The following is a 14,467-nucleotide window of genomic DNA, read 5'->3' on the forward strand; positions in this document are numbered from 1 at the left end:
AACAATAATTTATGGAAAGGTGACATGTCAAAGTAAAAGACCCTCATTGTACTGAGACCTGAAATAATTTTTCCATAGTGCCATGACAGTCCTGGCTTGACCACGTAGGGACAAGAAAACTCCCCGCCCCAACATAGAGGAGGAGCTGATGATGGAAGTGTGACGTCTACTCAAAAATGAGGAAGGTGGTCTTTTCCCCCTCCCCACTTTTCCTTTGATTATAAAACTGTAGCTCACTAAGTTCTTCTGGCACCTTCTCACCCGCCCGATTGTAAGCATCACAAGCGTCCTATTCTAATAAATCACTTCTTATCTATCACTTTGCCTCTCGCTGAATTCTTAATGCACTGACACATAAAGGATTGGAGGTCCTCAGAGCCCCCTGAAATGCCACCTAGCAGTTTCAATACCACATAGTGTCTCCCAAAATTGTTATAAATTATAGCCAGAAATTTTTAAGTCAATGACTTCCATAACCAAGCAGGACCCTATGGGGCCTTCCCGGGACAGACCTCTCCCTCATATCCTCTGCTTTAGCTCCTCTCTGAAGTACCTAGATAATAGTATCTGATGCACATTTCCTGAGTTGTTTTGCAGATGCTAAACCACCAACCAAATGGAAGACGTTAACTACCTGATGATCGTGACCACATAGTCCCCAGGCCTACTGGATCCTAAGGATTGATAATGTTAACTCCTGTGATACCACCCTGTTACCTCACCATCAGAGAATTGTATACCAGCTGATCACATACCTTGGGTCACGCCTCCCTCACCTTGCCTTTAAAAAATGCTTTGCTGGGCTTCCCTGGTGGCGCAGTGGTTGAGAGACCGCCTGCCGATGCAGGGGACACGGGTTCGTGCCCCGGTCCGGGAAGATCCCACATGCCGCAGAGCGGCTGGGCCCGTGAGCCATGGCCGCTGAGCCTGCGCATCCGGAGCCTGTGCTCCGCAATGGGAGAGGCCGCAACAGTGAGAGGCCCGCGTACTGCAAAAAAAAAAAAAAAAAAAAAAAAAAAAATGCTTTGCTGAAACTCATCGGGGAATTCAGGTGTTTTGAGCACTTGCTGCCCTGGACTCCTTGCTTGGTGCCCTGCAGTAAACACTGCACTTTCCTTCACCAAAACCTCGTATCAGTAGATTGACTTTAGCATGTAGGCGAGTCAACCCAGGTTTGGTTCTATAACACTTCCACTGTATTCTTTTGATAACACATGTAATGGTCATTTGTCAGTTTTCTCGGCGAATTCCTCATCTCCTGAATCTGGGTGGGCAGCAGGGACCACTTCCCAGTACAAAAGCTAAAAATGCTCAGTACTCACTTTTCCAGGTCCTTAGGCAGCTAGAGCTCAGGTATGTGACCTAGGCTTGAACAATCAGCTGCATTTGCTTAGAATTTGGGGGACTGGAGCTGGGGATGGGGAAGATTCTTACAGCAGTGTACTTTAAAGCGGTGGCCGCGGTATCTGGTGTCCATCCAGCCTTGCCATTGGAGTCAGTGTGGCACCCAGAATCCAATGCCATCTGTGTCTGTGATGCAGGCTGAAGCGACGAGCATGCAGCAGCGACAAGGGGGCTGTCTGCCTACCTGGCTCTGTGATTTTGGTGTACTTGTAGGTGCCTGGTCTCCGTGTGTTTCTGCTTATTTCCCAAACTTTGCTTCCTTCCAGTGATTTTGTAGTCTACCATGATATTATGATATACTAAGAAATAAATATTCGGTCTTCATCCCCAGTTCCAGGCACTGATCTAAAACCCCTGGAATTTCCTGAGTGATAAGGGTGAGAGGAGCATCTTTTGTTATTCATAGTAAGTTTTTTTCAACTGTACCTGAGTTTATGCTAATCAAGTGATTCTTAGAGGGTGGGACCTGGTTACCAGAGGAAACAACCATGTGATTAGAGGGTTGGAACTTTCAGTCCCCACTTGTGGGATAGGGAAAAGGGCTCGAGATTGAGTTTAATGACCAGTGGTCAATAATTTAATCAATCATCCCTGTGTGATGGAACCTCCATAAAAATCCTAAACAAATGGGTTTGGAGAGCTTCCAGGTTGGAGAACAGATCAAGGTGCTGCACCCAGAGAGGGTGCGGAAGCTTTGCATCCCTTCCCCTTGCCCTATGCACCTCTTCCATTTGGCTGCTCCTGCGTTGTAATCTTTATACTAAACTGATAATAGTAGGTAATGCCCTCTCCTGAGTTCGGTGAGCTATTCTGGCAAATTATAGAACACAAGCGGGGGGCAGGTCACAGAAACCCCCAATTTATAGCCATATTTGGTCAGAAGCACCGGAAGCCCAGGCTTGCAGTTGGCATCTGAAGTAGGGAGCAGTCTTATGGGACTGAGCCCTTAATCTATGGGGTAGCCAGTGTCAGAATTGCATGGTGTGAAAAACCCACACATTTGGTGCCAGAAGTGTGAGTACGATGAGCGAAATAGATTTTTTAAACTTTACTACCCAGTGGGCATTCAATAAAATTCATTTACTGGTGAATCAGCCAGAATCAGAATCAGAATCCCTGGGCTTCCCTGGTGGCGCAGTGGTTGGGAGTCCGCCTGCCGATGCAGAGGACGTGGGTTCGTGCCCCGGTCTGGGAAGATCCCACATGCCACGGAGCGGCTGGGCCCGTGAGCCATGGCCGCTGGGCCTGCGCGTCGGGAGCCTGTGCTCCGCAACGGGAGAGGCCACGGCAGTGAGAGGCCCGCGTAACACAAAAAAAAAAAAAGAATCAGAATCCCTTGCAACCAAGACCCTAACTACTACACCTGAATAGCCAAGGAACTCTTCTAAACTCTATCTGGGGTCTTCCTGTTGCAAGCTAAACTCACTTCTTGTTCTGTGTCTGGGAGACACAGTGTAAGGACAGCACAGAACTAGGGGATCTGTTTTTCAGTCTCACTCTGCCACTTCCTGGCTGTGTGACCTGGAGCAAGTCTCTTCCCAGCACTGAGCCACAGTCCTCTCACCTGCACAGGGAACACTCTGGACCAGACCAGCGGTTCCCCACACTGGCTATGCCTTAGAATCCCCTCAGGCATTTGTTTTTCAACATTTGTTTTTATACAGATTCCTGGGCCCCAGTCCTGAAGAAACTAATTTAATAGATTTAGTAAATTTCTGACACTTATACCAGTGAAGTGGAGGCCTCAGCACCTTTGAGAACCACAGACAAGGCTCTCCAAGTTCCACTCCATCTCACAATCTCTGTGATCTTCGGAAGGCAGACACAGTTTTATTGCTGTATTCCTCATGCCCAGAAAGTTCCTGGTGCACAGGTGTTCAGAAAAGTATCTGAGTAAAAGGTAAACAAACTCTCTGCAACTTTTATGTAAATCTAAAATTGTTACAAAATATGAAGTTTATCTAAAAGAATACTGGAAGGAAGAAGGGAAGGAGAGAGGAATTCCACATACACCACCTTAACTAAGAGTTTTGTGTTACTTTAAACTGAAAAGTACTTCCCCTCATACTTTTCCTCTGCACACGCCCTCCCCGCCCCCCCCTCAGGCCTCCAGAGTAACTTGCTCAAGGTCATACAGCTAGTGAGGAGAAGGCTAGGACAGGAGCCTTTGAGGGTGTCTGACTCCAAAGACCCCGTGTGTTGCTCTGCCCCGTGATCTCTAGGTAACAAGTGTTCAAGAAGTGTGCATATTTATTTTGATTATTTTCATCCCATCCTTCCCTCTTCCCTAACCTCCCTCTTCTTCTTCCAGCTCCCCAAACAGGCCCAGACTACACCCTAAGAATTCCCAGATGGGAGCTACAAAAGAACTGGCAGGCAGGGCTGGGAATCCCCACCACTCCCATTCCTGCCACAGGGAATCAAGATGGAGACAGGCGTCCAGGAAAGGAAAAGGATTTGATTCTCTGAGAACCCGAGGACTAAGTTAGGCTCACCTTCCCTTCTTCACCTCACCCAGGAGAGCGCTGCCAAGGGCACCAATCTTAGGACAACTCCTCTTTGGCAGAAGAGGCTTTCGATCATTCACTTGTGCTGTTTCCCAGCTGCATTCAAACAAGTAGGTTTCAAACATCTGAATTGTGTTTTTTTTAAACAGCTGGCCACCCGCTCATCGGTACCAGGGAGGCCCTTGCAGAGGCCAAGTCCAGCCTTGATGTGGCCAGGGTGCCCAGGAGGCTGGGCGACAGACTGCGCTGGGTGTACCCAATTGCTGTCCAGCTGGGCCTAATGGGGAGACTTTTGGTGGTGTTGCTAGGCAACCTGGTAATTGGAGAGGCCACATTGGCCTAGGGGCCACAGAAACTAGCAGCCTCCTTCATCACACTGCAAACCATTATTATGCCCCATCCCAGAGGCCTGCAGCAATCGTTCTGTGGTTATAGCCTGAAAAAGTGCTTTTTTAGCTCCAGAAATTAAGAACCAGCTTTTCAAATTTATAGGTTTGTGGTTGTGGTTGTTTTCTTTTTGCTACATCTCTGAGGATACACTTGAAACAAATAGGCAAAGGGTTTTAAAACAAAAAAAAGAAAAAAAAACGAAAAAAAATGCCTTCACAAACCACCTTTTCCAAAAGTTTTCCTTCTTCCTGAAGCAAAGCACACTTGCCCTCAATTGTGAGGGCAGCTAAGGTAGGGAATCCCACAGCTGTGGCTGCGGTTGCGTGGGGCTGGGCACCAGGACCTTGGTCATGTACAAGACCTCTCAGTGGAATAACTTCTTTGTGTCTCTCCCATTCAAAGACAATCACGATACCTCCCCTTCCCAACCCACAGAACCACTTTCACTTGTGGGGATTTGTTTGTTGGTTGGTTTGTTTTTTGTTTGTTTTTTAAATTTTCGGCCATGCCATGCAGCTTGCAGGACCTTAGTTCCCCCGACCAGGGATGGAACTTGGGCCTAAGGCAGTGAAAGTGCTGAGTCCTAACCACTGGACTGCCAGGGAATTCCCATCACTTGTTTGTTTGTTTGTTTTTTAAGATTTTTCTTTTTGATGTGGACCATTTTTAAAGTCTTTATCGAATTTGTTACAATATTGCTTCTGTTTTATGTTTTGGTTTTTTGGCCACGAGGCATGTGGGATCCTAGCTCTCTGACCAGGGATCGAACCCGTACCTCTTGCGTTGGAAAGTGAAGTCTTAACCACTGGACCTCCAGGGAAGTCCCACTCATGTGTTTTTGTTTGTTTGTTTTTGGTTTTTTTCTGTACGCGGGCCTCTCACTGTTGTGGCCTCTCCGTTGCGGAGCACAGGCTCCGGACGCGCAGGTTCAGCGGCCATGGCTCACGGGCCTAGCCATTCCGCGGCATGTGGGATCCTCCCGGACCGGGGCACGAACCCGCGTCCCCTGCATGGGCAGGCGGACGCCCAACCACTGCGCCACCAGGGAAGCCCCCACTCATGTTATTTTGATGAAGCCTCCCAGCTGCCTTGTGAAGAAGACACCATTTTTATTCCCATTTTACAGATGAACGACTAAAGCAAAAAGAGGCACCCATGAGTGCACACCTAGTCATAGCAAAGCCAGAGCAAAATCCCATTCTTCTGAGGCTAGATCCTGATCTGCTCTACTATACCCCACTGCCACCCCACAGAGCTATTTAAGATATTACATATATTTGTGTACTCTATTATAATATGAATAATAGTAATAATAATACATACTGGTGTAGAGACAAAAACATCATCTTGTATCTCATACTATCCTCAACACATCATCCTTATTGACTGTGGTCAGGCTTTCAAAGCTGCCTAATGTACACTAAGGAATAGAGTCTGGAAGAATTCCCAAAGACAGACACGCTATGTAACTAGGTTAATGACCTAGCCCACCAGAGCGCAGTGCTCTGCAACAACCCTCCTTAATTCAAGGCGTTCGCTCTGTTTGGTAACATTATGATACTGTGCCTTAAGTAAGGAGGCAGAATCATTGCTTTCGTTAGATATTTCCAGGTATTTTTCAAAAAGGCTTTCACTGCCTCATCTACAACGGTCCACTGATATTGACCAACTGTGCTGATCTGCACAGGACTAGGGATTTCTTGGGATATGGGACTTAGGGTGCTAAAATCAGAATAGTCCTGGGCACACCAAGGACAGCTGGTCACCATCTACCTCAGAATCCTCTGGAGAAGTCAGGTGAAGATGGCTGGTTCTAATCCTAGGGCAGTAGTTCTTAACCTTGGATACACATCAGAATTGTCTGAGGAGACTGTAAAACAGTGTTGCTATCTGAGCTCACCCCGATTAGTGGAATTAGGGCCTCTGGAGCTAGGGCCTGGGCACTGGGATTTTTTAATGTGCAGCCGAGACTCAAACCCCCTGCCCTAGAGATTTGGATTCTGGGCTGGGGTCTTGCCCAGGAATCTGCCTGTCTCTTTAACAACTTCCCAAGGGATTCTCATATACACTATGGTTTGATAACCAATGAACTCTTATGTGATGTGTGACTTCATTGGACAACATACCCTGAATGCCTTGTATATGTTAGGCTCTGGAAACACAAAGAAAAAAACAAAAACAAAACCACTTCCTGTTCCCCAGGCCCTCCCTATCCAGTGGGGAATAAAGACTGTAAATTGTTCCAATACAGTATACAGTAGTCCCCCCTTATCCACAGAGATACATTCCAAGACCCTCAGTGGATGCCTGAAACTGCGGATAGCACCAAATCCTAGACATACAATGTTTTTTTTCCTATAGGTACATACCTATGATAAAGTTTAATTTATAAATTAGACATTAAATATAATAACTAATAATAAAATAGAATAATTAAAACAATATACTGTAATAAAAGTTATGTGAATGCAGTCTCTCTCCAAATACCTTATTGTACAAAGTTAATGCCTTTTCCATCTTAATTAAGCACTTATCATGCTCTGTGGCCATAACTTTTGCAGTTTGAGGTGAGACAGCAAAACTAGCACGAAGTTCTTTTTCCTTCTTCACAGTTTCACAGACAGAAGATTCATTTTTACCATAGATCTTAGCAACCTCAGCATACGATATTTTTTCTTTCCTTATTTACTTTTTTGGCCACTCCACGCAGCTTGTGGGACCTTAGCTCCCCTACCAGGGATCGAACTCGTGCCCCTGCAGTGGAAGCACAGAGTCCTAACCACTGGACTGCCAAGGAAGTCCCCATTTTTCTTTCCTTGTTAAGTCGAGAATTTTCACCTTTTCACTTAAGGGAAGCACTTTATGGCTTCTCTGTGGCATATCCAAATTGTCAGCATTACTACTCTTGCGCTTTGGGGCCATTATTAAGTAAATAAGGGTGACTTCAGCATAAGCGCTGCGATACCTCAACTGATAACCGAGACTGCTACTAGGTGAACAGGCAGGAGACACTGGACAAAGAGATGATTCACGTCCTGGGCCAGATGGAGCAGGACAGCTCGAGATTTCATCAAGCTATTCAGAACAATGCACAATTTAAAACTTTTGAATTGTTCATTTCTGGAATTTTCCATTTAATATTTTCAAACCAAGGTTACCTCAGGTAAGTGAAACCAGGGGAAAGCAAAACCGCAGGTAAGAGGGCGAGACTACGAAACTCTGGTTTAGGCTTAAAAGTGGGTCAACATCATCAGGGTAGTTGTGGTTATTCAGTTTCCAGAAGCCCAGTGTGGCAGATTAGAGATGGAGCATATTACTTGCCATTCCTCCACTAAAAGGTGGGTTTGTTTCCCCACTTTGAATCTGGGCCAGTCCTGTGACTGGTTTTGACTGATAATGCACAGCAGAGGTAGTGCTGGGTACCTCCCAAGGCCAGGGCTGAAGAGATCTGCAGTCCCACTTTTGTTCGTCTTAGAATACTCCCTCTTTGAAGCCTGACACCATATAAGAAGGTCAACCTACACTGAGGCCACCGTGCCTTGAGGAAGCCCAAGCTACTCACATGGAGAGAGAGGCCACATAGAAGAGCACCAGGGTGCCAGGCCTATGAGTGAAGCCTTCTTGGACCTTCCAGCCCAGCTCAGCCGCCAAGGGAATGACCCCAGCTGACACCACATGCAGCAGAACTGCTCAGCTGAACTCAAATTCCAGACCCGCAGAATCATGACAAAATCAAATGGTTGTTGCTGGAAGCTACTACGTTTCATGGTGATTTGTTATACAGCAATAGCTACCAGCGCTCCTCAGGAGAACTAGAAGACGACCTGACATCCCAGACCATTCTGCCTTCCCGTTAGCACTGTTCATCTTCATACCCCTCAGCAGAGTAGACTGCAGGGGTCTCACCTGCAAGAGCCTCCCAGTTAGTCTCCATCTCTGCTCCTGCCCCCCTTCCAAAACAGAACCAAACCATAAATCAGAGTACATCAACTCTCTGCTTAAAAATCCTTCAGCGGGGGCTTCCCTGGTGGCGCAGTGGTTGAGAGTCCGCCTGCCGATGCAGGGGACACGGGTTCGTGCCCCGGTCGGGGAAGATCCCACGTGCCGCAGAGCGGCTGGGCCCGTGAGCCATGGCCGCTGAGCCTGCGCGTCCGGAGCCTGTGCTCCGCAACGGGAGAGGCCGCAACAGTGAGAGGCCCGCGTACCGAGAAAAAAAAAAAAATCCTTCAGCGGTTTCCCATTGTCTTCAAGATAAATACAGGATCCTTACTATGGCTGATAAACGCTGCGTGACCCAGCTCCTGTCTTTTTTGTAGCCTTCTACCACGCCCCCAACATCTCTGTGCTGCAGTCACGGGGCGTCTTCCTGTCTCAGGCACACACCAAGCTCTCTCCTGCCTCAAGACTAGCTCCTTTTCGGGCCTCTCTGAAGTGGCAGGCCTCCGCCCACCCCACATTCGCTATCATATACCCCTGCTAACTCACATCTAGTACTTACCACTATCTAAAAATATCTGGTTTGTTTATCTGTTGTCTGTAAGCTCCAGGAAGGTAGGAAATGTTTCTTTTTTTTACTCCATCTAAAGGTGCTTACTAAGTGTTTGCTGAATAAACCATCAAGTAAGTGGAAGAAGGAAGGAAGGAGGAAGTTTGGGGTCATAGAAAGAGCACTACAATTACCGCACTCAGAAAACCCTGGTTCTTGCTCTGCTTCTGTCCCCCACCCCCACCCCCACCCCACCCCCCCCTTACCTCCAGGCAAGCCACTCACCTCACCTGATCAGGATCCCCACCATGATGTGCCTGGCCGGTGATGTTATTTATGCCATACACGTGTAGTCTTCATGTTTTTTGCTCATGAATCCCCATAAGAATTTTGGACAAGCTATGTTACTCTCATACATTTTTAAGTCAACAACTAAAATTATTTCTCACAAATTAAAATTGGTTCCAAGACAGAATTTTCTGGCATAGTCTTTATTAGAGACACGCTTTAGATATATCTTCATCCAAGCCTTGGAGCTACAGAATTAGCCTGTTCAGTTTATGGAAAATGTCTACCATACAATCCAATTGTCAAAACCAGTCCTCACTGTCAAGCCAGTGAGTCAAACCAGAATAATTTTCTGTCTATGAGAGAATCCACCTTCATTTTTTTTCTTGTTGCCTTTAATTAATTAATTTTTATTGAGGTATAGCTGACTTACAATATTATGTTAGTTTCAGGTGTACAACATAGTGATTCAAAATTTTTATAGATTATATCCATTTAAAGTTATTATAAAATATTGGCTATATTCCCTGTGCTATACAATATATCCTTGCAGCTTATTTTTCAGAGTAGCCTGAACCTCTCAATCTCCTACCCCTATTTTGCCCTTCCCCCTCCCCCTCCCCCTCCCCCTCCCCTCTCCCCACTGGTAACCACTAGTTTCAGCCTCACTAAGCCCCTTGCAATTCCAGCTCCCACCCTCCACTAGGCCTTTTCAGGAGCATCTCCCTCTGCTAGAATATCTTCTCTCTCTAATTTGTTCTGGCAAAGTCCTAACGTTCTCTTCAAGACTGTCCTAAACCTCCTTTGCAAAGCCTTATTAAGCATCTACCATGCGCGTGCCATGGTGCTAGGCACTGGATGCGGTAGCGAACAAACCAGACATGGTAAAATTAAATGCCCCTCTTGGTCCCCTCAGCAACCTCTGCTCCTGTCTAAGGTATGGTTGTCTTCTTTGCATTATCACTGTCTCCTCCACAAGGCTGTGAAAGCCCTGAAGATAGATTCTTAATAGGGATTCTTCATCTTTGAATCCCTATTATGGAGCCCACAGAATGCATCAATTAACGTTTGTTGAATTCATTTACTCACAAAGGATTCATTGACCATTTCTCTATCAGGGACATATAGGGTGCTTGTTATAAACTGTGAACACAGACATGGCCCCTGCCCTCTTGGGACTAATAGAGCACTTGACTAAATGAATGAAATATGAATGAGTGAATTAATAAACGAATCAGGGAAGGAGTGTGCTCTTTCCCACTTGGATGAAGCAGCCCAGAGCAGGAGATTAGAGGAAGTGAGAAGCCCGTGTCTAGGAAGTTGGGGGAATGCTGATGCCCTTTTGTTCTTTCTGGTACACAGAAGCTTGAAGGACAGCAAGGAGTTAAACAAAGCCCATGGAGTCTAGAGTCTGAGCCAGATTTGAATTCTGGTTGCACTACTTTTTAGCCATGTGACCTTAGGCAAATCCCTTTGTCTGTTTGTATCTTCATTTCCTCCTCTGTAAAATGGGGCTGTTAATAATGTAACAGGGTTATGATTAAATGAGATTATGCATTTAAAAGCCTGTCACTTGAGGCCAGGCAGAGGTGGTTTTAGGAACTGGTAGTTCCCATCTTTGGCTCGGTGTGAGTATGCAAATTCAGAAACACAGCAGGAGAGCCTTCCTTTCCTTCCAACTAGAGGTTCCAGCCCTGGTCGGTGTTCTTACCTCAAACCCGCAGGAGGTGCTTTCCCTATTCAGCCCCTCCCTTCACCACCTCCTTCACTCCCAGCTCAGTGTTTCCAGGTCTGCCCAAGTGCCTTCAAGGCCATGGGTGTCTGACACATCTTTACAAGATAGAGAAGGTGGCAGTTAGGGAGGGGCATGGCAGGCAGGGGGCCAAAGAAGAAGGAAAGAGTAGAGATGTTTCTTGAGGCCCCACTGTGTGCCTGGCACTCGGCTTGGTGCTTGACACGTATCGTCTCATGTCATCTTCATAACAATACTATTTAGAGATGCGGAAACTGAGGCTCAGGAAGAGGTGGGATATAAATCCAAGTGTGTCTATGACTCCAAAATGAGTTTTCACTCTGCCACGCTGGCCACCAGATTATAGATGATCACTACACATTTGTGAAATAAATTTCAGTTTTCTTATTCCCAGGAAGAGCGGAAATTGTGTGTCCCACCCCAAACTAACCCCAGCCCTACCCAACCCCAGCCCTACCCACCAGAGAGAATCCAGCCACTTGCTCAAAGACCGATGAATAAACAAATGAATAGTAACAGATGAAGGAGTGAACAGAATCGCTCAGACACCTGTACCAGAAAGGAGAAAACAAATAACCTTGGAGAATTGCTGTGCGGGAAGAAGCCAGAGATGTCTCCCCTGGCTGTGGTCTCTGGGGCAGAGGTCGGGCAGCACAGGGCTAGGATCTGGCTCAGCCGGAGGGAGGAAAAAACTGGGAGGCAAGTCACTGAGAATGGGATGAAGGGAGAGAAAGAAGGCCAGTGATTGACCAGCGCTGGGAGGGGCAATGGCATTACCTGGTCCTCCGGCCATGGGGGAGGGGGGTGAGTCAGAGCCAGCCCCCTGACTGCTGGCCCAACCTGCTGTCAACTTTTTCTTTTTTTTGCGGTACGCGGGCCTCTCACTGCTGTGGCCTCTCCCGTTGCGGAGCACAGGCTCCGGACGCGCAGGCTCAGCGGCCATGGCTCAAGGGCCCAGCCGCTCCGCGGCATGTGGGATCTTCCCAGACCGAGGTACGAACCCGTGTCCCCTGCATCGGCAGGCGGACTCTCAACCACTGCGCCACCAGGGAAGCCCCGTGCTGCCAACTTTTAAAATGAAAGTAGCAGGATCCCAAGCGGCCACTCATGAAGGCTACTGCGGAAGGAGGCTGCCAAGGGAGCACCCTACGTTTGGCTCTGGGCCTCGGGCTCTCCCCCCACCCGCCAGACAGAGGGGCCCGGTCCACCAGCTACCAGCTCTCGCAGCTTACCTCGGGGAGGCCAAGGGCCGTTCCAGGCAGGACAGACTGCTCCCCCCGTGTTCCAGGACAAGGGACTGCCTCAGCTGCCCTGAAGTTCCCGCCCTGCCAGGCACTCCTAGGTCCCTCCCCAGATTAAAATCCTCTGCACAAGTTCCCTCCGGCCCAGCCCCCGGGGGAGGGAGCCCGAGGAAATCCCCTCCCAGCCCTGAGACGGCCTGGGCCGGTCCAGCCAGCTCGGCAGTCTCAGCCCTGGGCTGGCCCTGGATGAATGAGTCCTCTCGCTCCGCCTGCCTGGGACTGAGCCAGAGAGCCTGTGACCGCCCCTTAGCTCTTTCTCGTTGGCCGAGGCCCTGAACTCCAATACTCTTCCAAGTCCTACCCTCCTGGGTCTCCTGCCCGGCGTTCTTAGCTCTCTGGGGAAAGAGCTCAGCAGGAGGGCTTCTTTCTTTTCCCCCGCATTCCTATTTCCTAATTCTTCTCACTGGCTCAACTCGACGAGAAGCCGGAGGGCAAGAGAGCTTATTGATGCCATCCACAGGGGTCAGCGTCCCAAGACACAGAGCAAGGCAGAGCCGGGTAGAGAGAATGGATGGTGGAAGGGCAACTAAGGAGAAAAAAAACAGTCTTCCCTCCTGCGTTTGTCCGTTACTCACATACAACTACCACACAACACTTCTGACACCAGATGTGTGGGTTTTCCCCACACCAAACAATTCTGCGACAGCAGCTGAGTGTCCTACAATTTATCTCAGTTCTGACATGACCTACCTGAAGAGAGTGTCAGATCCCACAGATGAAGGGCTCAGACTGCCCTCCACTTCAGAAGCCAATTGCAAGAAGTAGGTCCCCGGCTCACCCACAACTTCTGTCCAATTTAGCTACAAATCAGAGGTTCTCGTGTTCCCTTCCTGAGATATACAGGGTGAGGTCTGGGAGGGTCCCAAGCACAGGAGTTTCTGTCCCCGTGGAGTTGGGATGTACCACCCTGCCGCTAGGGTGTACCAACCTGGAAGATCCCCACACCCCCTGATATTGGGATTTTATGGAGGCTTCCTCAGGTAGGCATGATCGATTATTAACTCCATTTCCAGCCCCTCTATCCTCTCTAAAGGAGTGGAGGGAGCCGGGTTGAAAATTCCAATGTTCTAATACTGGCTTGGTTTTCCTAGTGACCAGCCCCATGCAGGAGCCCACAGAGAGTGGCCTTGTTACAACAAAAGATGCTCCTTGTGCTCTTATCTGGACTTAGGAGTTTACAAGGGTTTTAAGAGCCCTGTGTCAGGGACAGAGTCAAAGACCAAATATTACAACAAAAAGATGCTTGCGGCGCTCTTATCACTTAGGAAATTACACGAGTTTTAGGAGTTCTGTGCCGAGAACCGGGGACAGAGACCAATATATGTATTTTCTAGTATCTCACAGAGGGGAAGCAAACAGCTAGAAAAAAGATATTTAGGAGTTGCACAGAAATAGCAACTGAAGCCCTGGGATTGGGTGAGATCACTCAGGGAGAGCAACCAGAGAAAGGAGAAAAGGAAATCTAGGACAGGACTCTGGGAAACACCAAGGGACATGCAGAGCATGGAGCAGGGGAAAGAAAGAGGAAAGGCCAGTAGTGAGAACCAAGAGTTTGAGTCAGTTCGAGCTGCTATAACAAAATACTATAGACTGGGTGGCTTAAACAACAAACATTTATTTTTCACAGTTCTGGATGCTGGGAAGACCAAGACCAAGGTGCTGGCAGATCAGTGTCTGGTGAGAGCCCTCTTCCTGGTTTGCAGATGGCCATCTTCTTGCCATATCCTCACATGGTGGAAAGCAGAGAGAGGAAGCAAGCTCTCTGTTGTCTCTTCCTAGAAGGGCTCTAATCCCATCATGAGGGCTCCACCCTCATAACCTAATTACCCCCCAGAGGCTCCATGTCCAACACCATCACACGGGGGGCTTAGGGCTTCAACACATGAAGTGGAGGGAGAGGGAACACAATTCAGTCTATAGCACCAGGCATCCTGTCCACTATAGGGATTGAGCAGGAAGGCCATAAAAGCAGATGAGAACTGGAAGGAACAGAGCAAGTAGGCTGAAACGGGGAGGGATGGCACTTGGAGATGCCGCAAAGCACTAGAGCCTTTTGTCAGGAGCTTAAGGGAGTTGCACCCCATCCCTATTTTCTAACTAAAGTAGGTGGCAAGGTCACCCGTTCAGAGTTAGAGGGAAAGAAGTTCAATCAAAGATTGAAGGAAATTGTCAAATGTTTGAAAAAACGGTTAGGACGAGGGAAACATGACCAAAGTAATGTAGAGGCTCACAGAGGGGGTGGTGAGAACCCAATCAGAATGACACAGATTAACAAAGAGGCAAGAGTGAGGGGCCCTCAGGGAGTGAGAAACCAGGGAAAGCAGATAGTGCCCTGAGT

At 48.0% G+C, this 14,467-nt stretch overlaps 1 protein-coding gene across 3 annotated transcripts in view; it reads right to left on the reverse strand.

Annotated features, from left to right (window-relative positions):
- RHBDL2 (rhomboid like 2) overlaps positions 1-12,307 on the reverse strand; it is a 56,172-nt gene extending 43,865 nt beyond the window's left edge. For 2 of the 3 annotated variants that reach the window (XM_032630147.1, XM_032630156.1), the window contains exon 1: positions 12,061-12,199. The gene's annotated coding sequence lies outside the window, so the exon portion shown is untranslated. Of the gene's footprint in view, positions 1-12,060 lie in introns of all 3 variants that reach the window. The other variant, XM_032630133.1, reaches the window with a different exon arrangement.
- Positions 12,308-14,467: the final 2,160 nt, after the last annotated feature.

This window comes from Phocoena sinus, chromosome 1 (genome assembly GCF_008692025.1).
Source record: "Phocoena sinus isolate mPhoSin1 chromosome 1, mPhoSin1.pri, whole genome shotgun sequence".
NCBI lineage: Eukaryota > Metazoa > Chordata > Mammalia > Artiodactyla > Phocoenidae > Phocoena > Phocoena sinus.